Source organism: Dipodomys merriami, unplaced genomic scaffold (genome assembly GCF_024711535.1).
Source record: "Dipodomys merriami isolate MVZ:Mamm:240054 unplaced genomic scaffold, mDipMer1.0.p SCAF_14, whole genome shotgun sequence".
In the NCBI taxonomy this organism is placed as follows: domain Eukaryota; kingdom Metazoa; phylum Chordata; class Mammalia; order Rodentia; family Heteromyidae; genus Dipodomys; species Dipodomys merriami.
The window spans coordinates 31,734,967-31,759,734 of record NW_027202715.1 but is presented as its reverse complement, the minus strand read 5'-3'; the positions used below and the strand labels follow the sequence as shown (position 1 = coordinate 31,759,734).

The 24,768-nt window shown below is 37.5% G+C and overlaps 1 pseudogene; it reads left to right on the top strand.

Annotated features, from left to right (window-relative positions):
• LOC138825870 (neutral ceramidase-like) overlaps window positions 1-24,768 on the top strand; it is a 51,598-nt pseudogene that overhangs the window by 22,907 nt on the left and 3,923 nt on the right.

Here is a 24,768-nt window from a genome sequence, read left to right as displayed (position 1 = left end):
GTGGTAAGACTAACTAAGCCTGTTTTTATTATCTTTAGAGGGCTATTCCACACCTTAGACTATAAAACATGTTCACCTGTATCTTCTTTAGTATGTTCTTGATGCCATTTATAATATTTGAATATTTGTTCAATCTCAAAGTTTCCTGATATAAGAAACAAGGAAGAGAGCCTGCCACACTTTTTCATTTCCCTAAACGTGCCAACTAGTTGTTCTGATGGAATTGTAGCAAAGCTTTAATCAAAGAAGATCCTGGCCTTTATTTATCTTTACTTATTCCAGACACGGATAAGTAAAGGGAAGAATGTGCTGTACATGGACAGACGTAGCATCCAGTGTTTGCTCAGATATCAGCAACCAGTCTATTCTGCAACAAATCTTTTCACTCACTTGAGCTTCAACTTCCTTTTTTTTGGCTAGAACTGGGGCTTGAAATCAGGTTCAGGGCATTCTTGCTTAGGTTTTCGGTCAAGGTTGGCACTCTATCACTTGAGCCACAGCTATACTTCTGGCTTTTTTGCTGGTTAGAGATCAGAATCTCAAGGAATTTTCTCTTTGGGCTGGCTTTGAACCACAATCTTCAAATCTCAGCATCCTGAGTAGTTAGTGCCTTACTTCAACTTTCCAATTTTTAACAGGTACTTATTAGAATAGATACTTTCTAAAAAAAAGTGCTTCATTCCAGTTCTGTGTATGATGTTGTTTGTGCTAGTCTGTGAACTGAATATTAGGGAAGAAATGATAGGAAATGTAACTTTGTAAATATGCTTGGATTTGGTTGTAATGTTTACATTTCTTTTTTTAAATTTTTATTTATTTTTATTGTGAAAATACTGTTCAGAGGGGTTCAATTACATGAACAAGGTAATGAGTGCGTTTCTTTTTTTTAATTGTGAAAATACTGTACAGAGGGGTTACAGTTACATGGGCAAGGTAATGAGTACATTTCTTATCAAGCATTGTAGCTTCCTCCTTTGTTTCCCCTTCCCATCCCTTCCCATCCCCCACCCCAAAGTTGAAAAGTTCGTTTTTTGACATAATGACTTGTAAGTGAATTTCTTATCAAGCTTTGTTGCCTCCTCCTTTGTTTCCCCTTTCCATCCCTTCCCATCCCTTTTCATCCCTTCCCATCTTTCCCCCTTCTCCTCTCCCCCCTCCACCCCGTGCCCAAGTTGTAAAGTTCATTTTCGACATAACATCTTGTACATCTCATTGTTGCAATGGGTCCACCTGCATCTCTATTTAAACAATTTGTTTTTTTCCCTCCCCTCTACAAATTATACCAACATCAAATACAGTGAAAACAGGTGTTATACCATGGGGGAGGGACATACAAAGCAACAAAGAAATATCTTATAAATATGTTAGAAACAATAGCAAGCAAGAAAAAACATTTGAGTCCTTATCTTGGGGTTCATTTAGCCTAACATCAATTTATCTGATTGTTTCTGCTTGTCTCAGACATATACTAGTTATTGCAAATAAGGGAAACCATGGGACCTATATTTCTTTGGGCCTGGCTTACTTCACTTAATATAAATGAACTATTTTGCTAAGAGTACACCTTCTCTCCTTATATTCCAGCCTGGCAAGTGCATGTCTCAGGGGCCTGGAAATGACATGTTTGAAAGCACACACATTATAGGGCTGACCATTTACCAGAGAGCAATGGTAAGTCATAGGTCTGTGCTTTTCAACTTCACTTAAAATCGTCCTAAGAAAGCCATTGACTTCTTTCATTAGCACGTTGATAATTGCAAGGAAGAAGCAAGAGTTCAGATGATGTCAGAAGTCTAGAAGAGGTCAGCTTTGAAGGTTGACTTCGCCAGCCACATAGGAATTGTGTCTGCTGGGGAAGGACTGAGAAAACCTTCTGTCTTAGAATGGTTAGAAAGCCAGAGCACTTGCCTCAGACAGAAGAGGATGGATACATGTAAAGTTTTTTTTTTAATTTAACTTAATTGTTACTAAGGTGGTATCACATATGACCACACTGATCCTGATTCTCAGAAATCTCCATGGTCTGCATGCCCAAAGTACTCTGGACCAGCTCTGGCATCTTGGATTCCAGTTTGATCATTTTTTTTGTTTTTACTATTGTTATTGTTTTGTTCTGTATAAACAGTGTGAGGTGTGTGCTGGCCTCATAATATGATTCTCCTACCTTTGCTTCCTGAGTAGCTGGGATTAATATAGAAGTGTTCCATTGTATTGAGCTCATTTTTTTTTTGAAGAGACTTTCTCATGAAAAGAGACTGGATTATAATGATATTGCTATGAATTCACTCTTAGCATTACCTTTCTGCTACTTCTAAAATTTATCTTTCATTTTGCCCTCTTGTTTTCTAACAGCTTCTATGGAGACAAATTAATTTTTTTTTTGGAGACTGATTTCCAAGGGAAAAATATAAAGGAAGACCTCTGACTGACTTGTACTTGATAGCTAAATGCCTCTATCTTAATAGTTTATTCATGCTTTTGTCGTGTGTGTGTGTGTGTGTGTGTGTGTGTGTGTGTGTGTGTTTAAGTAAATAATTTATTCCCAGATTTAAATGTCCCAGGAGCAATAAAGGCAGAGCTGAACTGCCTTTAAAAACATGAGACACGAGAGTGCTGGTAGTAGCCGGCCTAATTGCTAAAGTTTCTTTTTAATTAGGGTGGTATTATCAGTAGATTATTCTAAATTAACAAATTCTATTTAAGACATGGGCTTATGACACACTTTGTCAGAAATTTTGTTACCTTCCTGGGCCTGGGAGCCAAGGAGGTCTGTCCCAAATTCTGCATTCTCAGTATGGCAAAATTCCTCTGAATTAGGAGAGAAAGGCTGTCACCAGGGTTCTGGCCACTTATCCTGAGAGGTCCTATGTGGCCATTGAAAGAGAACGACAAAGTGGACATGAGCTAGGTGTCACCCATGGAACTTGCACTGAAGCATAATTCACTTATATGTCTGAAACCCATGAACCAACATAAACCTATCCAAATTACCATTTTCCACAAGATTGAAAATTTGAAAATGCATCAGCTGGCTGTATTAAACACACACACACACCCACACACACACACACACACACACACACGCACACGCACGCACGCATTCGAGCAATCTATGAGTTTGAGAGCTGATATACAATTGGGGTTTGATTTCTTTTAAGTAACTACTTGGCCCCTGGCCTATCAAACTCAAGGCTCTTGAGAAAGAAAACATCAAAAAGAATACCATCTAAGAAGATATGCTCTTATTGTCTCAAATGAGAAGAGCTTTGGCCCTCTTCTCATCTTAAATTTTTCTTGGCCAGCTCTGAATGGTGGGACATCCCTGTGGTCTTTGCTATTTGGGAGGTAGAGTTGGATGGATCATCATCCCCGGCTGGCCTGGGCAAAAGTTGGACTCCACTTGAAAAACAAACTAAAATTTAAGAAAAACAAGAAACAACAACAAAATAAGATATTATAGTATCAGCCTAGCAAGTGCATAATTTGCTTAGTGGCCTTTCAAGTATTATTGGTGCTATTTGTGTCACAAATTACAATTAGAATTTCATATTTGTGGAGCATAAACCCAGATCAGCAGTTTCCCAGTCTTCAAGCTTCTGGGACACACCTGGGCTGAGTGGAGGTAGCCATGTGGACAGCAGCTATTTCATAGCAGTCAGTGGAGCACCTCCTAGTGGAGGAATACTTTCCAGACTGGTGCTTCCTGGGACCACAGGTGGAATTCTCTCCACCTCAGCTTTTTCTTTTGGGACAGTAATCCTGCCTGGCTCTTCTAGGAACTCTATGCCTCTGCTTCCAAAGAGGTGACGGGACGCGTGGCTACGGCTCACCAGTGGGTGAACATGACCGACCTGAGCATCCAGCTCAATTCCACACACACAGTAAGTGTGGTGGAGTCGCGTGGGTCATGCCAAAAGATGATGGCACTATTACTTATTGCTTGACTTCACTTTCTTCCTTGGCTTTTATTCTGCTTTTAAAATATTTCCTGGATTTTTCCTTTAGGTAACCAGCCTTGGGCTACAGTTCTGCAGCTGGCACCATGGATGAGTCTCAGACCTTAATATTAAACAGGGTGAGCGTTATGCCTGTGGGGTCCATACTTCCCATGTTGCAGAGCTTCACATTCTCTTAGCTCACAAGGTTTAATTAGAGCCATTGCATACATTATTTTAATTTCTAAACTCTGGAATCACATTTTTTTTTAAGGTTCGTACATGTCAGCTTAGAAGTCCCAGAGCTAGGAGTCTTTTTTTTTCCTCTCATTTTTCAAAAATTTTAATTTTATTGTAAAGGTGGTGTTATTGTCAGAGAGGTTATTATTGTCAGAGGGGTTACAGTTATATAAGGTTGTGAGTACATTTCTTGTTGAGCTTGTTATGGCCTTCCCTTATTTTTCTCCCACTTCCCTCCCCCGCCAATTTCTCCACCCCCAAGTTGTACAGTTCATTTCCAACATATTGTCTTGTGAGTATTGTTGTTGCATTGTTTCACCTTTTGTCCTTTGTCTCAGGAGTCTTTTGAACTTAGCAGTAATCTGCTCATTCAGACTTAATCAGAGACAAATACTTTTCATTCCATTGTAATGATAACTTTAATGAATGTATTTAATTATTTTATGATTATTGGTGTGTGTGTGTGTGTGTGTGTGTGTGTGTGTGTGTGTGTGTGTGTGTGTGTGTGTGTGTGTAAGTCATGGGGGGCTTCGTCTAGCTCCTGGGCAGTATTTCTGAGCTTTTTTGTTCACGGCTAGTTCTCTATCACTTAAGGCAAAGCTCCACTTCTGGCCTTTTGGTGGTTAAGTGAAGGTAAGAGTCTCGTGAACTTTCTTGCCCTAGCTGGCTTAGAACTACAGTCTTTAGATCTCAATGCCCTAAATATGTAGGATTGCAGGCATGAGCCACCAATATCTGACTTTGTATGATTATTCTAAATTGATAGATAATTATTATACAACTTTATGGAATGCCATGTGATACCTTAGGTTCTAATTTTTCCACATCTTGGTCAGTGCTTGTTCTTATCTGACATATTGATGGTAGCCCTTCTATTGGGTGTGGAGCATATGGGTTTTGGAGTTTTCAGTCCTACCTAGCAGCGTTCACATAGCTGAAGTTCAGGTCCTGGATACAGCATAGTGCTCACTTTCCATTGCAACCCTCAGGTGATAGGGCTCCTTTCCAGGGAATCGGAGGCTTTTGGCCTCAGAGTCCTTGCTTATGCAGTCATCTATTATTTGAACTTCCTTTAGGACTCCTCCCTATCCACTTCTTTCTATTAATATATTCATTTATTTAGTACAGGTACTAGGGCATGAACTCTTGAATTCAGGCCTCATGTCCCCTAGAGGATTTTTGTCTCTTGGCTGGCTGCCAGTTGAGCCATACTTGTAGCTCTACAACCACTTGTGGTCATCTTCCACTCACATACTGTGGCAGATTATCTCAGGACTGCCTGAGCTCTACACATCATCTCTAGTCCAAAGTGATTGAGATTACTCTGTCTTTGTTGATTCTTCAGTAAATTATCTATGGTTCTTCCTCACTTTCCTATATAGATCCGAAACCATCTTTATAACATGAGTAATGGGGCTGGGAAGGTGGTTCAGTGGTAGAGCTCACTTGCTTTGAGGCCCTGGGTTCGATTCCTCAGCACCACATAAGCAAAAAGAAAAAAGCCAGAAGTGGTGCTATGGCTCAAGTGGTAGAGTGCCAGCTAGCCTTGAGCAGAAGAGCTGAGGGACAGCGCCCAGGCCCAGAGTTCAGGCCCACGACTGGACCCCCCCCCCCAAAAAAAACAAAAAACAAAAAACAACAACAAAAAAACAAAACATGAGTAGTCACAGCCATATATTAAATTCCGGCCCAGGTGGGTATGGTTATATAGAGCCTCAGAGTCTTCAACACTATCTCACTTAGAGATCAGTTGAAAATTTGCTTGCCAAGTTCTCTTTTTATCATTTTCATAAAACTAAAGTTTTGGATTATCATCTTCCTGATTGTATTTCATTTTCTGCTTTTTTATAAGAGGGGGATTAGGAGTGTGGGTGATTTGGGTTTCACGGTTGTCATCTAAGATCAATCTTTTACATTATTTTGAGACAGAGTCTTGCTATGTAGACTAGGCAGGTCTCAAACTTGTGGTCTTCTTGTGTCTCCCTTCTGAGTACTGGAATTACAGACATGTTCCATCATGCCTACTTCTCCCTAATGCTTTCCTTTTTAGTTATTTCTGATTTCACTTCACTGTTGGAACACAATATTGTATCATTTTATTTTTACCTTCTAAAATGTATTGAGTTTTGTTTTATGCTCTGTCCTAGGTGATTTTTCCATGTGCATTTTGAACTGAAAATATATTTTATTGTTGTATGGAATATTCTATTGGTTATCTGTGAGAACTAGTTGGTTTCTAGTAGTGTTCAAGCTTTCTATGTCTTGGCTAATCTGCCTCATTGTTCTATTCATTATTAAATGTTCTGCCAATATTGATGAGTTTCTTATTTTTCCTTTCCTTTTTTTCCTTTTCCCTTCCCTTTCTTTTTCTTTAGTTTTATTTCAGTTTTTGTTCTGCTATTAGATACCTAAATGTTTAAAATTACTTTGTTTTTCTGCTCATTAAAGGTTCTGAATTTGTAGGTTTTTGTTTTTGTTTTTGTTTTTGTTTTTGTTTTTTTGGTCATGGGGCTTGAACTCTGGGCCTGGGCGCTGTCCCTCAGCTCTTCAGCTCAAGGCGAGTGCTCTATCACTTGAGCCACAGTGCCACTTCCGGTTTTCTGGTAGCTTATTGGAGATAAGAGTTTAACAGACTTTCTTGCCTGGGCTGGCTTTGAACTGAGCTCCTCAGATCTCAGCCTTGTGAGTAGCTAGGATTACAGGCGTGAGCCACAGGCGCCTGGCTGAATTTGTAGGTTTTCATAGTTAAATATTTTGTCTGACATTATGCATTCGGGGCTTGCTTTTTGTTTTTACTCTATGCTTATGTGGGTTTGGATGAATATTCAAGAGGGACTATTTCAAAGACACAAGCCAGACAACTGACATTACAAGCTATTCCTATTTTTAAAATGGGAAAAAGGTAGCCTGGCATCAGTGGCTCACACCTGTAATCCTAGCTCCTCAGGAGGCTGAGATCTGAGGGTCATGGTTTAAAGCCAGCCCAAGCAGGACAGTCTGCTTGAAACTCTTTATCTCCAATGAACCACTAAAAAAGTCAAAAGTGTATCTGTGACTTGAGTGCTAGAATGCTAGTAAAAAAGCTCAGGGACACCATGAAGGCCTCAAGATCAGCACAACAAAAAAAGGTGACTTAGCTCACCAATATGTTAATTAAATCAAAATGTTTTCATTTACAAAATAAATAAAGTAAATAGAAGTAAAACCTTGAGGATACTGAACAAAACAGTCTCTTAGTTCTCTGTATACTCAGAAGATCTAATTAACTAATGATTTTTATTTTGTGATTCACAAAATAATATTCTTCTACTTTGTTTATTCAAACTGTTTGAATAATTGGACAACAGCCTTAATAAAATCACTGACAATATTTGTGGCAGTGCACTTTCTTTCAGAGGGCTAACTCAAGGAAGCACACTAAGTGTAATTCCTCGTAGGGACAACAGAAGGGGATCCATTTTGGGACATCATTCAGGCCTTGGTCCTGGGCATACCATTGATGAACTAAAAGAATGTCATAAGCCAAAGCCAATACTTTTTCACACTGGAGAGGTAAGACAGTTGGTTATCATATGCAATTAGTGCATGGATGTTTGTAAATTTGAGAACATCAAACAATGAATGGTTATCTCACTGACTGATTTTTTTTAGTTACTCTCATAAATTTTTAATATTAAAATATTCTTTTAACACTTCCTTGGAACATAGTTTTTACCTTCTAAACGTTGAAACATCACTCCTGTATTCATAAAAACATAGATTGTTTGAATGAGCAAGATTTAAAAATACATTTTGAAAAATAGTTTACTAAAACTGTTAGGGAAGCAGAAAGAGGAAAGGAAGAAATGGAAAGATAGGCTACACAAATTTGAATATGAAAAAGCCAAGGTTCTCTTGGAGAAGCCTAGGAAGATAAAGCAAGATACAGAAACTTTAAACTTAAAATGCAATTAGGGTCAAGTGCTAATTACGGTAAACTATTTCAACTGAAATTCACCATGTGTAAGGACAGTTATACACTGTTCTAGGGGACCACCAGGTTTTTTTGTTACCTATTGTTTACTCCAGAATTATAGATCTATCCAAAACAATTATGCTGAGGAACCTATAGTATTAACATGTGAGAGTCACATGTTATGATCAAGACATATTCACCCACATGACATATTTAATATTATATGATAAATTAAAAGTAGATCCTATGGCAGGACAAACAAAAACATTAAAATGAGCTTCAACTATAGATCTTTGAGTAAAGAAACTTCTGTGATCATATGTCTGTTTACTTCAGAAAGAATAATATACTAATGCAATTTTCTTCCTTTCATTAGCTATCCATACCTCATTCGTGGCATCCAGATATTGTTGATGTTCAAATGTTCTTGGCCACAGCTGCTCTTCCTGGGAAATTTACGTGAGTTCTTCTTTTTAAAACTCAGTTTAAAAATGTATTTTTTGTGTGTTCTGGTTAAAAAGACAAGTAAGTATATATGGATCTTTTCATATCTTTTGGCGACTATGACAAATATTTCTACCCTCTGTTGTTAAGGCTTCTGAAGGATAAATCTCTCTATGCCTATTACTGGTGGGTAACCAGAAGCAAATGTGAAAATTTATGAGCTTTTCATCTTAAAGCAAAATGATGCCATGAGTTATACCAGTACAAACAATTGAAATTTTATGAAACTGAAGATACATAAGAGGATCAGTTTACATGTTAAAAATGAGGAAGAATGTTTAAACCTTTTTCTTAAATCATCTTACCCATCTCAGTAAATTGCAAATTCATACTCTTCAGTTGCTTAGGCCCCACATCTTGAAATTATCCTTGAATTAATTTTTCTCCCTCTTTCAGTACTTCAGCAAATCCTGTACATTCTACATTCTTCATGATTTCTTATCTTCCCCCCTCTAAGCCACTACTTCCCTACTACTACCCCTCCTAGTTGATCTGCTTGATTCCTCCTTCTTCCTGAATAGCCTTTTTCAATATATCAGCCAGATTAGTTATTCTAACATAGTTTACCTAAGTTAAATCATATTAGTTTTCTACTCAGTTTCCCGAGCCTCACCAAGTTTTCCATCTCTGGCATAGCCTTACATTCTCACAACCTCCTACAGGTTTCTACATGGTCTGTTCCTCAGTAAGGTCCTTGGTGTGACTTCTTCCTGTTTTCTACCTTGCTCACCCCTGCACCAGCCATCTTATTAATTGTCAAAGTATTGGCTGTAAGGGAAATCCACATGCACTTCCTAAACTCACTAAGATTGCTCAGGGCCTTTTCACTGTACCTGTAATGCAGGTATTTTCATTACTTGCTATGTCCACTCTTTTTTTTTCTTTATTTTTAAAATAAGTTAGTTTTTTTTATTGTGAAAATACTGTACAGAGGGGTTACAATTACATGAACAAGGTAATGAGTACATTTCTTATCAAGCATTGTTGCCTCCCTCCCACCTCCACAACTACACTCTCCTCCTCTACCCCCCCACCTAAATTGTAAAGTTCGTTTTCAACATAGTATCTTGTACATCTCATTGTTGCAATGGGTCAACCTGCATCCCTATTCAAACATTTTGTTTTTCCCTTCCCCTCCCCAAATTATACCAACATCAAATATAGTGAAAACAGGGGATATACGGTGGGGGAGGAACATCCAAAGCAACCAAAAAAATCACTTGGTACCTTATAAATACATTAGAAACAATAGCAAGAAAGAAAAAAAACAGTTTTGTCCTATCTTGGGGTTCATTTTGCTTAACTTCATCTTATCTGGTCATATGTATATAGCTTTTGACCTTTTCTACTTGTTCCAGACATATATTAGTTATTGCAAGTAAGGGAAACCATGGGCCTATGTTTCTTTGGGCCTGGCTTACTTAACTTAATATAATTTTTCCAAGTCTTTACATTTCCTAACAAATGGGGCAATTTCATTCTTTCTGATGGAGGTATAGAATTCCACTATATATATATATATATATATATATATATATATATATATATATATATATACACATATACATATACCACATTTTCTTGATCCATTCATCTGCTGAGGGGCATCTGGATTGGTTCCATATTTTAGCTATGGTAAATAATGCTGCAATAAACATAGTTGTGCTGGTAGATTTAGTATGGTCTTGTCTGTGATCATTTGGGTAAATGCCCAGTAGTGGGATTCCTGGGTTGTCGGAGAACTCTTTGTGGAGTCTTTTGAAGAACCTCCATACTGTTTTCCAAAGTGGTTGAACAAGTTTACACTCCCACCAGCAATGCAGTAGGGTTCCCTTTTGGCCACATCCCCTCCAACATCTGTTGTTATTAGATTTCTTGATTATAGCCATTCTAACTGGGGTGGTGTAGAATCTCAATGTTGTTTTGATTTGCATTTCTTTTATGGCTAGAGAGGTTGAGCATTTCTTCATATGTCTATTGGCCCTTCTTATTTCCTCTTCATAGAAGTTTCTCTTTCAGTATTTAGCCCACTTATTTATTGGGCAGTTGTTTCTTTGAGGATTTGTTGTTGAAGTGAAGGACCTCTATGAAAATTTTAAAAACCTGAAAAAGGAAATCAAAGTAGAACGTAGAAAGTGGAAAAATCTCCCATGCTCCTCAGTTGGAAGGATCAACATCGTGAAAATGGCAATACTTCCTAAGGCTATCTGCAAATTCAATGCGATACCTATCAATATTCCAACATCAACCTTCATGGAAATAGAAGAGGCAATCCAAAAATTCATATGGAACAATAAAAGACCCCGAATAGCAAAAATGAGCCTTAACAGAAAGAACAGTGCTGGAGGAATATCAATACCAAATTTCAAACTCTACTACAAAGCCATAGTAATATAAACAGCTTGGTACTGGCATGAGAACAGACCTCAGGACCAATGGAATGGAACTTTAAACCCAGAAATGAACCCACAGACTTATAGCCACGTGATCTTCGATAAGGGAGCTAAAAACATAGAATGGAAGAAAGACAGCCTCTTTAGTAAATGATACTGGCAAAATTGGTTAATCACCTGTAGAAAACTAGAGCTAGATACTTATCTATTACCCTGCACCAGAATCAACTCCAAATGGATCAAAGCAGACACTCTGAAAACATCACAGGCCGAAATTTTATTAATAGAGACCCAGAAACACAAAAAATCAAAGAAAGGTTGGACAAATGGGATTGCATGAAATTGCAGAGCTTCTGCATGGCAAAGGACATAGCTAGCAAGATCAAAGCCCACGGATTGGGAGATTTTCACTAGCCATACAATGGACAAGGGTCTTATATCTAAAATATACCTGGAACTCAAAAAATTAAATCCCCCAACAACAAATCTTTTTTAATGTAAATATATTTTTTATTGTAAAGATACTGTACAGAGAGGTTACAGTTACATGAGTAAGGTAATGAGTCCATTTCCTATGGAGCATTGTTACCCCCTCCTTTATTTTTCCCTTACCATCACTTTCTTCCCCACCTCCCCAACTCCTCCCCCCCTGCAAAGTTGTAAATTTCATTTTCAACATAGTTTCTTGTATATCTCGTTGTTACAATGGGTTATCCTGTATCCTTATTTCAACATTTTGTTATTTCCTTCCCCACCCCACCCCCAAATTAGAAAAATGTATATACAAGATACAGGACACTGGAATCAAGTACAGTGACAGCAGGGGCTTTTCTTATTTTAAAAAATTGTCTTTGAATAGTTGTTCAAAGGTGTTTCCACTCAGTATGTCAATATATGTGTGTGATGCACCGTGATCAATGCCACTCCTTCTGTCATTCTTTTTCCAACATCTTTCCCAACGCTATCCTTCCCTTCAGCTTTCCTAATTCCATTTAAATATATGTACATTGAATATTATGACTTTGTTCACCAATGTTCCCCTGTCCATTCTGCCATCCTAGCTAAGTCTTTAATTTTTTGTTTAGATCTCCAATATGGGTAGCTCTTCTGCCTGTACTACCTAAAGTAGTCTTACCTACCTTAGCACCGCCACCCCCATCACCACCACAATGACCACCAGCACTCCCTTATCCCCCCCTGCCTTCTTACTATCCATGTGCTTGTTGCTATCTTACTTTTACATTTATTTGTTGACTTTCCTCCACCTAATATGTAAGCTCTGTATTCTTGAAGCATCAGCACTTAAACAACAGCACTTTTCATGTAGCTTAAACCCAGCTGGTACACTTTCTCCTTGTCCCTCAGCTCTTACTAACATAAAATGTAGCTGATAGATTTTGTGGAGTCAGTAAATAGAAAATGAAGATGATCTGTGGTTAGTGATACCACCCACTGATTCTGTTTCTTTCCTTTGGCCAAATTGGCTGCTGCCAGTTTAAGATATTTTTGGAAGTTAGGACAATAATTGTTAAATCTTCTATAATTTATTGCCAGAGCATTGGTTTGACTTTTACTGCAAGTCTTTTTTAATACGCCCATATATTCTAACTAATAAAACATTCATGGAATTCTTCTTACTTGACTCAGAACCATGTCTGGACTAAGACTTTGAGAGGCAGTTCAAGCAGTAAGTAAAATATGAAATAAAATATCTACACACATATTTGGTGAAGAGGAAAAATTCCTGCTCCTATGATTGTGCATTTTTAAATTTTTTCCTAAGATGAGTAGAGCTTCTTTCCTAAAAATTAGACATTAATTTTCAGATGACTTCTAGCCATTTGTTTCAAGGATTTCCCAAGATGACTAGAAGATTCTGTCTTTGTTGATATGGTCATTAAAATATCATTTCTATTAATTTGCTCATCTGTAATATTTCATAAAGGACACATATACCTCTATATTCCTTTGTGGTTATGATCATTGAGAAGGATTTCATTAAGAGAAATATTCTAGCAATTCACATAAATCAATTGTACTTTAAATATAACAGAAATAATAACTTTAAGATGAGTAATATTTTACTAGGCTTTACTTTTCCCTCCTAAGAATTTTTATCTTATGGGATGAAGGACATGACTGTTGTGATTTCAGGCCTGTATAATGTGCACACACATTACATTGCCACTTACGAGGAATACCAGGTCAAGTAAAAAATTTTCACCTTTAAATGAATTTTACCATGATTAACACTACTGTGTCAAATGAGATTTTCTAGGCTTCTCAATCATATTTCTGAGAGTTGACTTTGTTTTAGGTGGTAGTGTCAGAGAAAGATAACCCAAAGGTGGTTGGAGTTTTAGGTTTATCAGTTCTAGTTCAGGCCAAATTCTAGTTTCATTGACTTCCATCATCCCTAAAAACAATGATTTTTGTTAGGGGTGAAAATAACTATTTGTAATGATACTGGTGTCTTAAAACTCCTCAGAAATTGGGAAAACTCTCAAGGTCAGCTGCTATTTATTGAATGCATTATTCATTTAAATCCCTTTAAAATATAATCTTAAATAATTTTTCTGGTACTTCCTGAAGAGGGTATGGTTATACCTATGATATAGATCAAGAAAGTGTTTAGAGAATTTAGGATATACTGAAGACTGGTATTGTCTCTCTGTTTCTAAGTAGTCTAGAAAGCGGTCAAAATAGTTTTTAACAATAGTAGTTTAACACTGAAAATATTCTAATGTTCAACATGTACTACATTCTAATGTAAGTGCTGGTATATCATGTTCACCCATTCAGCATATGTTGTTGGCAAGTTATGCCAGCAGTGGAATCTCTGCTGTTGCCTGCCCTCTATTTGCTTTACTGAGGGCCTATACTTTTAGAAAACCTTGTGTTCCTCAGCTTTCTACCACTATGACCAAGAAAAAACACATGAGACTATCCACTGAGAAAGGAGAGAGGCTGTGCTGACTCACATGCTTGGGAGATGCATTGCTTTTAGATCTTGGTGAAGGTTCCAGATGGCACTGGAAGGAGTATGTGGTAGAGCAAAGCTGTTCAGCTAACTGACAGGAATTGAAGAGAGAAAGAGAAAGGGGTTTAAGTCTCAGCCTCTTCTTTTAGGGAAGGCTGTCACTGTCCTAAATATTTCCTACTACAGGAGTAGGGACTTAGTTTTTGTTACCTCCAAATAGCACTTTGCTGGAGACCAAAACTTGTAGATCCAAGACACTCCAGATACAAATTTTATAACATTGTTGAATAAATGTTCCTGAGATAAAATGTGACTGTAATAACACTCTTCTGTGTTATTTAGCATTTCCTTCAATTATGAATTCCAATAATAATGCAATAATAATATTTGCAATAATTCTGACTTTGTCCCCAATAGGAATCATAATATTTTAACATGACATATAGCTTATAGAAACAGAAATGTCTTTTATTCTAATTTTTAATTAAAAAATCACATTATACCAGTATCTACTCATATTTACTATTAGATCATGTTGCATGGTAGCATAGTGAAGAAGCATAGCATTCCCATCTCACAATTTTGTTATAGTCTGATAAGAATATTTTAACCTTTGTCAACCTTACATTTCATTTTTAAAAATTTTATGCACTTAGGACAATTATTTTGAGAAGGCTCTATAAGTCCCAAAATGTTACAAAAATATATCCATACCGGGAAGAGCTCATTCATGGTTGTGCTCCTGGAAGGATTGCTATGAACACATTAATTAATTAGGTCAACATATACATGCTATAACTCTGCTAATCGCTTCCTAGGGCTAACAAGAATAAGATACAAAATCTGTTCCTGTTCTCAAGATCCGTAGAAGCTACTGGTCTAGTAGAGAGAGAGGAAAGCAGATAAACCTAACTTCTATATAAAGCAAGGCCTGGGTGATAATGAAAGAAAAAATGGGGTACGGGGTGGGAGGGCGGGAGATGGGAAGGGATGGGAAGGGGAAACAAAGGAGGAGACAACAATGCTTGATAAGAAATGTACTCATTACCTTGCCCATGAAATTATAACCCCTCTGTACAGTATTTTCACAATTAAAAATGTAAAAAATTAAAAAAATAAAAGAAAAAGTGTGAGAAAGTTCCAGATTATACTGTGTATTTGAGGATGAGGACTGGTAGACATGAAGGAAGGAAGATATGACACCTGTATGAGTTCTTTAAGACCAAGTGAGGACTAGTTGAATAAAACCTAGGAAGATGTTGTCTATACAGAGGAGCACATGCAAAGGCCTAGATAGGCAGACATTGCCCACTGGTAGGCTAGAGTTAGTCCAGTATGTAGTAAATGTGAGGGAGACATGAAGGCTGGAGTGGTAGGCAGGGGTTCATTGAAAGGAAGAGTGTTAAGTGCAGTGCAGCAGAGCTTTGGCTCAGAAAGGAAGGTACCAAAGAGCTGTAGTTGGATCCAAAGCAGGAGAATGTTTTGATCCCCTTTGTGATTTAGAAAGGTCTCTAGGATGGCAGTGTGGAAAATGAACTGGAAAGATGTGTATGGAGACAGAACTGATTAAAAAGTTTTAGTGAAGATCTAAGCGAGAACTGAGCACTTGAAGAAAGATAAAAATAGCAGAGACAGAAGAAAATGATATATTTGAGTGTTTTTTTTTTCTGTGCTAGTTCTGGGGCTTGAACTTGGGGTGAGGGAACCTTGAGCTTGTTTTTGCTCAAGGTTAGTGCTCTACCACTTTGAGCCACTGCACTATTCTCAGCTTTGGTAGCTAACTAGAGATAAGAGTCTCACAGACTTTCCTGCCCAGGCTTGTTTTCAATGGTGATTCTCAGATCTCAGCCTCCTAAGTAGTAGGATTGCAGGTGTGACCCACTGATGTGTGGCCATGCTTGAGAATTTTTTGCAAGTGGAATGACATGATGTGTCCACCTAACTGGATTTAGGATTGGACAAAAGGAGGGGATCAAAAAGAGACTGGAAGGATGGCATCCACTGGAATGCAGAAGTCTGCAGGTGTATCTGATGCTAAGTACCCTTTTAGATTGGATGTCTTTGAAGTTCTGATGGGAAAATTCAGAAGGCTAGGAATGCAGTTGAAGAATTAACTTGGCTATATTTCACACCTCTTTGTTGGATTAAATCTTCTTACATAGGTTACCAATAGCACCCAATTTATTTAAGAGTTACTGAAAAAACTCCTTTCCCCCTTTATTTTCCCATGTGCTCTAGGGGCAAGCATTTATATTGCAAGTATTTGTAATAGTCACATGCTCAAGAGCTTTCAAATTAATGGAGCGACAGTGTAAATGGCATAAGCAAAGGGAATATGCTGGCTTTCATTCCTAGCTGATGGGAGCCATTTGCTTTGGCTGGTAAATGGAAATTTTCAGTCTCTTTTCACAAACAGCACTGAAGATCATGCAAGGGTGCTTAAACCCTGTGCCTGGACTGAAATACACAGAACCAACTACACTTCACCTTGCTTTCCCTGAAGGCTCAGCAGTATGAGGAGCATCTACAATTTATGGGCCTTGCATTTTGTCTGCTTATCTCTAGCTTTTTAAAGCCCTAGCTGAGGCTATTGCTACGGTAATCAAATTGTGTGTGTGTGTGTGTGTGTGTGTGTGTGTGTGTGTGTGTGTGTGTGTGTGTGTGTGTGTGTGTGTTTGCCTCACTATGTAGAGGTAGAGAGGGAAGCAAGAGAAAAACCTTAGCTTTATGTGCTCAATTGCTTTAACAAGTTGTGTATTCAAGAATTATAGGGAACCCTGCAAATGTGTTATCAATAAAAGATATGTGAAACTATATTCAAATTCAGTCAACACACATTAGTGGTGGAAATCATTTTTGTATGTACATATGTATTACATTAATCTTACTCTTAAGCTTATTATTGGTAATAGGATTTGAATTGGGGCCTCATGTTTTTGTTTTTGTTTTTAATTTTCTTACCCATGGCTGACAGCCTACCATTTGTACTGTTTCTCCAGCCTGGCTTTTTGCTGGCTAATTGGAGATGAAGCATGGATGACTTTCATTTCCAATTTTGTTCAAACTGTGATCCTCAGATCTCAGCCTCCTGAGTAGCTAAGATTACCGGCATGAGCCACTGCTACTCAGCTTCTTTCTTATTTCTTTATTCTCACAATCATTCTGTAAAGTAATACTAATGTAAGTCAGAGTTGGACTTTCCAATCCTATCCAGAAATAAAGAACATGTAACTATAACCCCTTTGTACAGTATTTTTGCAATAAAAATGTATTAAAAATTGAGATTCACAGCCGGGCGCTGGTGGCTCACGCCTGTAATCCTAGCTACTCAGGAGGCTGAGATCTGAGGATAGTGGTTCAAAGCCAACCCTGGCAGGAAAAGTTCGTGAGACTCTTATCTCCAATAAGCCACTCAAAAACTGGAAATGGCACTGTGGCTCAAGCAGTAGAGCGCTTGCCCTGAGCTGAAGAGCTCAGGGACAGCGCTCAGGCCCAGAGTTCAAGCCCCATGACCGACCAAAAAAAAAAATAATTAAAGATTCACATTTTAATGACACAAAGGTGGTAAAACAGAAAACACAGCAAATGAGTCAGGATGCACAATGACATTTTTATTTTAAACTACAAAGGTGTGTATTATATTTTTTTAGCACAAATAAGAATACATAAGAAAATCCTGGTTCTAAGATTTCCACAGTGTTATAAAAGAATCTCAATACAGTGCAAACATTCTCCAATAATCACAGTGTCATGTATTAGGCTCTTGTTCAAGGTCACAGAAATGAATGATGGAAGTACATCTGGGTAGTGTTTCCATGTAGTCTGCCTAGGGAAATAATACAGCAGTTTTTCATCAGAATCTTCTAGTGACAAAAAATGAAATTATGAACAACTAGGAGCATATATTAGAAGGGCTCCCTTCACATTTTGGTAAAACCTAATAGCATTAATGTGTGTGTGTGTGTGTGTGTGTGTGTGTGTGTGTGTGTGTGTGTGTGTGCGCGCGCGCACGCGTGCATGCACAAGTGCATGTGTGTGCATGCACACTTTCTTTAGTTCAGGCACTTCTGGTAATTGAGATCTGTGGACAGAGTCTTTGACTTTGTAATACACATTCTATAAACAAATGCTTTCTCTATTTCAGGACATAGTAGCCAACTTGAGCAGTGGTCCAGAGCCTCCATTTTTCTTTTTTTTATTTTTATTTTTATTAATTAATCAATTAATTTATTTTTTATTAATTTTTATTTTTATTTTTTGTGAACATATTGTACAGAGGGGTTACAATTACATGGGCAAGATAATGAGTACATTTCTTATCAAGCATTGTTGCCTCCTCCTTTGTTTACCCTTCACATCCCTTCCCAGCCTTCCCCCGCCCCCCCACCCAACCCCGCCCCCCCACCCAACCCCGCCTCCCCACCCAATCCCACCCCCCTTTCCCCCCCACACCAAAGTTGTAAAATTTGTTTTTGACATGACAACTTGTACTTCTCATAGTTGCATCGGGTCCACCTGTATCCTTAACCGACTTGTTTTTCCCCATCTCCACAAATTATACCGACATCAAATATAGTGAAAGCAGGGGTCGTACTGTGGGGGAGGGACATACAAAGCTACAAAGAAATAATCTTATAAATGAGTTCGAAACAAATGCATGAAAGAAAAAAAAAACATTTAAATACTTATCTAAGGGTTCATTTTCCTAACATCACATTCCTCACCCCAGCTAGAATGGCTATAATCAAGAACTCTAACAACAACAGATGCTGGAGGGGATGTGGACAGAAGGGAACCTTACTTCATTGTTGGTGGGAGTGTAAACTTGTTCAACCACTTTGGAAAGCAGTATGGAGGTTCCTGAAAGGACTTCACATAGAGCTCCCCTATGACCCAGCAATCCCACTTTTGGGCATTTACCCAAATGTTTACAAACAAGACCACACTAAAGCTACTGGCACAACTATGTTTATTGCAGCATTATTTACCATAGCTAAGATATGGAACCAACCCAGATGCCCCTCAGTAGATGAATGGATCAAGAAAATGTGGTATATATACACAATGGAATTCTATGCCTCCATCAGAAAGAATGACAGTGCCCCATTTGTTAGGAAATGGAAAGGCTTGGAAAAAATTATATTAAGTGAAGTAAGCCAAGCCCAAAGAAACAAAGGTCCCATGGTTTCCCTTATTTGCAATATCCAGAGCCTCCATTTTTCAAGCAACTAATAATTCCACTAATTCCTGATATGGTGGATAGAACACCAATAGGCAGAAATTTTGGGGATGCCCTGAAGCCAGCAAAACCTACATACAGAGTGGTAAGACCTCCAAAGTAATCTTAAAATATTTCAGGGACCTGAAGGATGTTGCTTAATGTCAAGATCTTCTAATGATCCCATGAACCAACTTTAACACTAATAATTTTGACAATTGTTCTTGAGCAAGGCCTCTGCTGAGGATGGGGAATGGAAAATTCAGGCTCTTTTTTTTCCCTGAGGATAATTGAGTAAAGGTGAATTTCTGACTTAGAAATTATTCTTTTTTTCCAATAGACATTTAATGAATCATCCAGTGGAGCTAAGAGGTTTCCTTTTAAATGAAGGATAGAAAACCTCAGAAATGAAGCAGGATCAAGTGTAGGCATAGCTCAAATGGTAGAGCACCTACCAAGCAAATATGAAGTTTTGAGTTCAAACAAAGAAAGTAAGCGAAGATTGGTACCACTAACATTTTATGTTGATCTGTGCTCTGCAACCTTGCTAAATTATTTGTTCCAACAGGTGGGTTATGTTATGGTGTGATTTTCTACATACAGTCATATGTCTTTTTATAAATTAAAATAAGTTTACATGTTCCTTTTTAGATTTCTTTTCTGGATGCCTTTAGTTTTATTTTTTTTCTTATTAAATAGTCTAGGCTCCAATACAGTGTTGAAAAGAAGTGTAAGAATAGACAATCTTCAAGTAAAAATAGTTAGTGTTTTATTATATTTTTGTTAGTATGTGTGAATTGTATAGAAAGAGTTCATTGGGCTACTTTGATACATGCATATAATAGACTTTGATCAGTTTCACTGCCTGTTTAACCCAGTATGTTTATTTGGGATTTTTGTAGACAACCTTAATGAAGTTAAAACAGTTATTTCTTTTTTATGCCTAGTTTAAGGAGAATTTTTAGTGGGCTTGGGTGTTGGACATTTGCAAATTTTTCTCTGTGGTGATTATGTGGTTTAAAAAATCCTACTTCCAGGTACCTATGGCTCACAACTGTAATTCTCACTACTTAGGAGGCTGAGATCTGGAGGTTTGTGGTTCAATGCCAGCAAAAAGATTCTATCTGTAAAGTAACCAGTATAAAGCAGGGTTATAAGTATGGTTCAAGTAATAGAGTGCCAGCTAAGCAAGCACAAGGCCCTGAGTTGAAAACCCTAGCACGACATACATACACACACATCCCACATAGAAATAGACAAATCTGTTAACATGGGACACTGCATGTTTTTTTATATGTTGTTAATTTGATTTGTTAATGTATTGCCAAGTAGTTTTACACACATGTCATGAGAAATGTTTGTGGCTTTCTTTTTATGTGTTGTCTTTACCTGCATCAGAATTACACAGAATGAATCAGGATGTGTTTCCTCTGACATTTTCTTTTCTTTCTTTCTCCTTTCTCTCATTCATTCATTTTTTTTTTTGTCAGAGTGGGTTTGAACTCTGGGTCTGGGTACTATCCCTGAGCTCTTTTGTTCAAGGCTAACTTTTGACCACTTGAGCCACAGCTCCACTTCTGGCTTTTTCTGTGATTAATTGCAGATCAGAGTCCCATGAACTTATCTGGACCCTCAAATCTCAGCCTCCTAAATGCCTAGGATTACAGGCATGTTCCTCTTACATTTTCAGAAAAATCCTGAAGAGAATGTACAATATGTCTTCTTCTGCGACTTGTTCAATTTTGTCTGCAAAAACACATGGATCTAGTCTTTTCTTCTCAGCAGATTTTTTTTTTGGCCAGTCGTGGGGCCTGAACTCTGGGCCTGACCACTGTCCCTCAGCTCTTCAGCTCAAGGCAAGCACTCTACCACTTGAGCCACAGTGCCACTTCTGGCCTTTTCTGTTTATGTGGTGCTGAGGAATTGAACCCAGGGCCTCATGCATGCAAAGCAAGCATTCTACCACTGAGCCACTTTCCCAGCCCCTCAGCAGATTTTTTTTTTTTGGGTCTGGTTGTGGGGCCTGAACTCTGGGCCTGGGCGCTGTCCCTCAGCTTTTCAGCTCAAGGCTAGCACTCTACCACTTGAACCACAGCGCCACTTCCGGCTTTTTTCTTTTTGCTTATGTGGTGCTGAGGAATCGAACCCAGGGCCTCAGGCATGCAAGGCAAGCGCTCTACCACTGAGCCACCTTCCCACACTCCCTCAGCAGATTTTTTAAATTAATAATTTAAGTTCTTGTTATAGGCTTACTCATATTTTCTATTTTTTTCTTTTGAGGCCATTGTTTTTTCTTGAAATTTAATTTGTCTCTCTAGAAATCTATTTCTAGGAATTTCTTTTAGGAATTTTTCCATTTTAATGTTTAATTTGTTGATGTAATATAAAATTTGTTGTTGTACATAATATTCCTTTATAGTCCTTTTAATTGCCACAGATAATGATACTTCCTGATTTTGCTAGTGTATGTTTTTAAAGAACTTTGCTTCTAACAATTGTTTACCTGTGACTAAATAGCCTTTTTCCCCCTTTTCTTTTGAAATAATTTCTATGTACCCTAGACTGGCCATGAACTCACAATCCTCCTGCTTCAACCGTATGAATTTGGAATTTCAATTGTAAGATACCACAATACCTTTCTGCTCCCAAATGTTACATTTTTTTGAGATCCTGTCTCAATAAAACAAGACAAAACAAAACAATAGCAACAAAAAGAATCTTAGCTCTGGACCCTCATCTACATTTTAATCTACCAAAAGAAAATTCCTTGGCTTCAAATTTCTGCGTTCATTGTAATTGCTTGATTAAATGGAGTGGAATCCACACAAGGCCCCTGGGTCCTGGGATATGCACTGATAATATTTCCATTTGGAGAATAGTTCTTAATCTTTTTTATTATTACTCATTATTTTATTTCAAGGGAGAAGTTGCTGTAGTTGTATTTGTAGGTGCAAACCCGAAGAATTCAGCAGAGAGGGTAAGCATTAGTAGTCTTTCACAAATTGTAACCAGTTTTCTTAGCCTTTAAGGTGTTTTAATATGTCTTTAGAAATAAAGAATATAAGTCCACCTGTATCCCTATTTATGTTCTTCATTTCTAAAGACATATTCAAACACCTTAAAGGCTAAGAAAACTGATACAGGTGAACCCATTGCAACAATGAGATGTACAAGTCCTTATGTCGAAAAATGAACTTTACAACTTTGGCGAGGAGGGGGGGGGCTGGGAAGAGATGGGAAGGGGAAACAAAGGAGGAGGCAACAATGCTTGGCAAGAAATGTACTCATTATCTTGCCCATGTAATTGTAACCCCTCTGTATGGTATTTTCACAAAAAAAAAGAGAGAAAAAAAAAAAGAAATGAAGAACATGAGGATAAACTGTGCCCTAGCTTGTTTTCCATCTTGCTGTGAATGTGGAATTGAGTCTGTATGAAAGCACACAGGAAATAAACATAACTTGCTTTGTTTAGGATCATTTCTATCACAATTCATATAGGCCCTGGGTTGTGGATTGGCCATACATACCCAGATGGATGCCTGTGGGCGTGGCTTCTGGCCCCTGTGCTTTATTTTGTATTGGTCTTTTCCCTATTTTTTACTACTAGCACCTGCAGGGTATTTAATCTTATTAACTGATCTTATTAATAACCAGCAGGGTGTATTTATTTTATTTCTGATGTAAAAACAGTATAGAAATGCATAAAATAGAATGTGAATTGAACCTATTTCCCTGCATTATACTTTTGAAAGATTATATTACTAGCTTGTTACATTGCATTTATATCCATGTAATTATTCTAAAAACCAAATGAAATAATTTTAAAGCTCTGTAATTCTTTAGAATGGCTTTTACATACAATGCAAGCAATAACTGGACACATTGTAATGGTCAAACTTTACACAAACTTAGTATGGTGGCAAACCATGTAATCCTAGGACGCTGGAGACTAAGGCATGAGAGCTGTGAACTAAAGGTATTTCTGCACTACATAGTAAGATCCAGTCTTAAAAAAAAGAGAGAAGCCCAAGAAGCAAAAATTGAACAGCCCAAACCAGAAGCAGAAATAAAATATGGATATTTATAGAGGAAGAAGAGTGTATACATGAGGTAAATTGTAGGTTATGTTTATATATATATATTGCTATATATATGTGTATATATATATATATATATATATATATATATATATATATATATATATATTGCTGAGACTGAGGCTGGGCTGTATTCACTCTATTGATGAACATTCTTTCTATGGTCCATAGTCACTTATAACTCCAAATTCCTTCTTTCCTCTAAATGAGCCTTCCCAGTCCTGCTTATTAAAGTGCCATTATTACCATGATACCAATTGCAATGTGATGACATCAAATATGAGATTAGATAGGCATTTCTAAGAAGTTTGTGGATTTGGTACAAAACCCTTTATTTCTAGCACCCATTGTATTTTTTTTAACCATTACTAGTTATTGAATGTTTGGGTAATAGGTTATTTTTTTGACAGTGGTGGGGCTTGAGCACAGGGCCTGGGCACTGTCCCTGAGCTTTTTTGCTGAAGGCTAGTGCTCTACCAGTTTGAGCGACTGCTCCACATTTGGTTTTCTGATAGTTTATTAGAGATGAGTACAAAGTATACATACTAGATTCACGTGAATCTTGTTTAATCCTTACTACTACTACTACCCACTAAGTTACTTTATAGTATTCACTTTATTAAGTAGGAACTACTTTATAAATGAGTAAACAGTCCTATAAAGATTAAGTCTAATAACCAATTATGCATCCAGAAAGTGATTATGCTAAGAAAGTGGGAGGATAATCATACGTTTTGTTCTTCATATTTGGTAGCCTCTGCTTGATTTCCAACTTGTACTCTGTACCTATTCATCAGGACCCATCATACCTTTAAGGCTTTACCAATGCCATTGTGCCCTAAATGTTAAGAAACAGGTCTCTTTACAAGTAATCATGGTTATGAAAACTGTTTTTATCAGATATAGCTTCTAATCAGATATAACCAGTTGAGAGAATAAGTTAAATAATTGCATGGCTCAGCTGTAAACAAAGGATTATCTTAACACCATAAATGGTAGATATGAAGACTGGTGACAGTTGAGTTAGTTATAAGCCCTATCTTTGTAGTCTACTTGTGAATGATTTAGGGGAAAATGGGAGATGTATGGCCTTTGTATTTATTATCTTGTCATATTATTCAAATCTGTGCTTTATTTGAAGCTAAATTCTTAGACGGGAACAAATTGCTCTATTATAGCTATCTTCTGATGGGGAAACATAATCTACTTATGATATGTTTCTAGGAATCCATTATGACCAAGAATAGAGACTGTCTTTAGCTCCCCAGGACAGGGATTTATGTATTCTTTTCAATTCTTTCACTCAGGGAGAGAGAGTAACTATAATTTCTTTTTGTGGAGATAGAAAGATAGGGAAACTCCCATTTCCCCTCCTAAATCATGAGGTGACTAGAGATGGTCTTGGAATATAGATTAATAAACCTTCCCTATAAAGGCTTTTGAAAT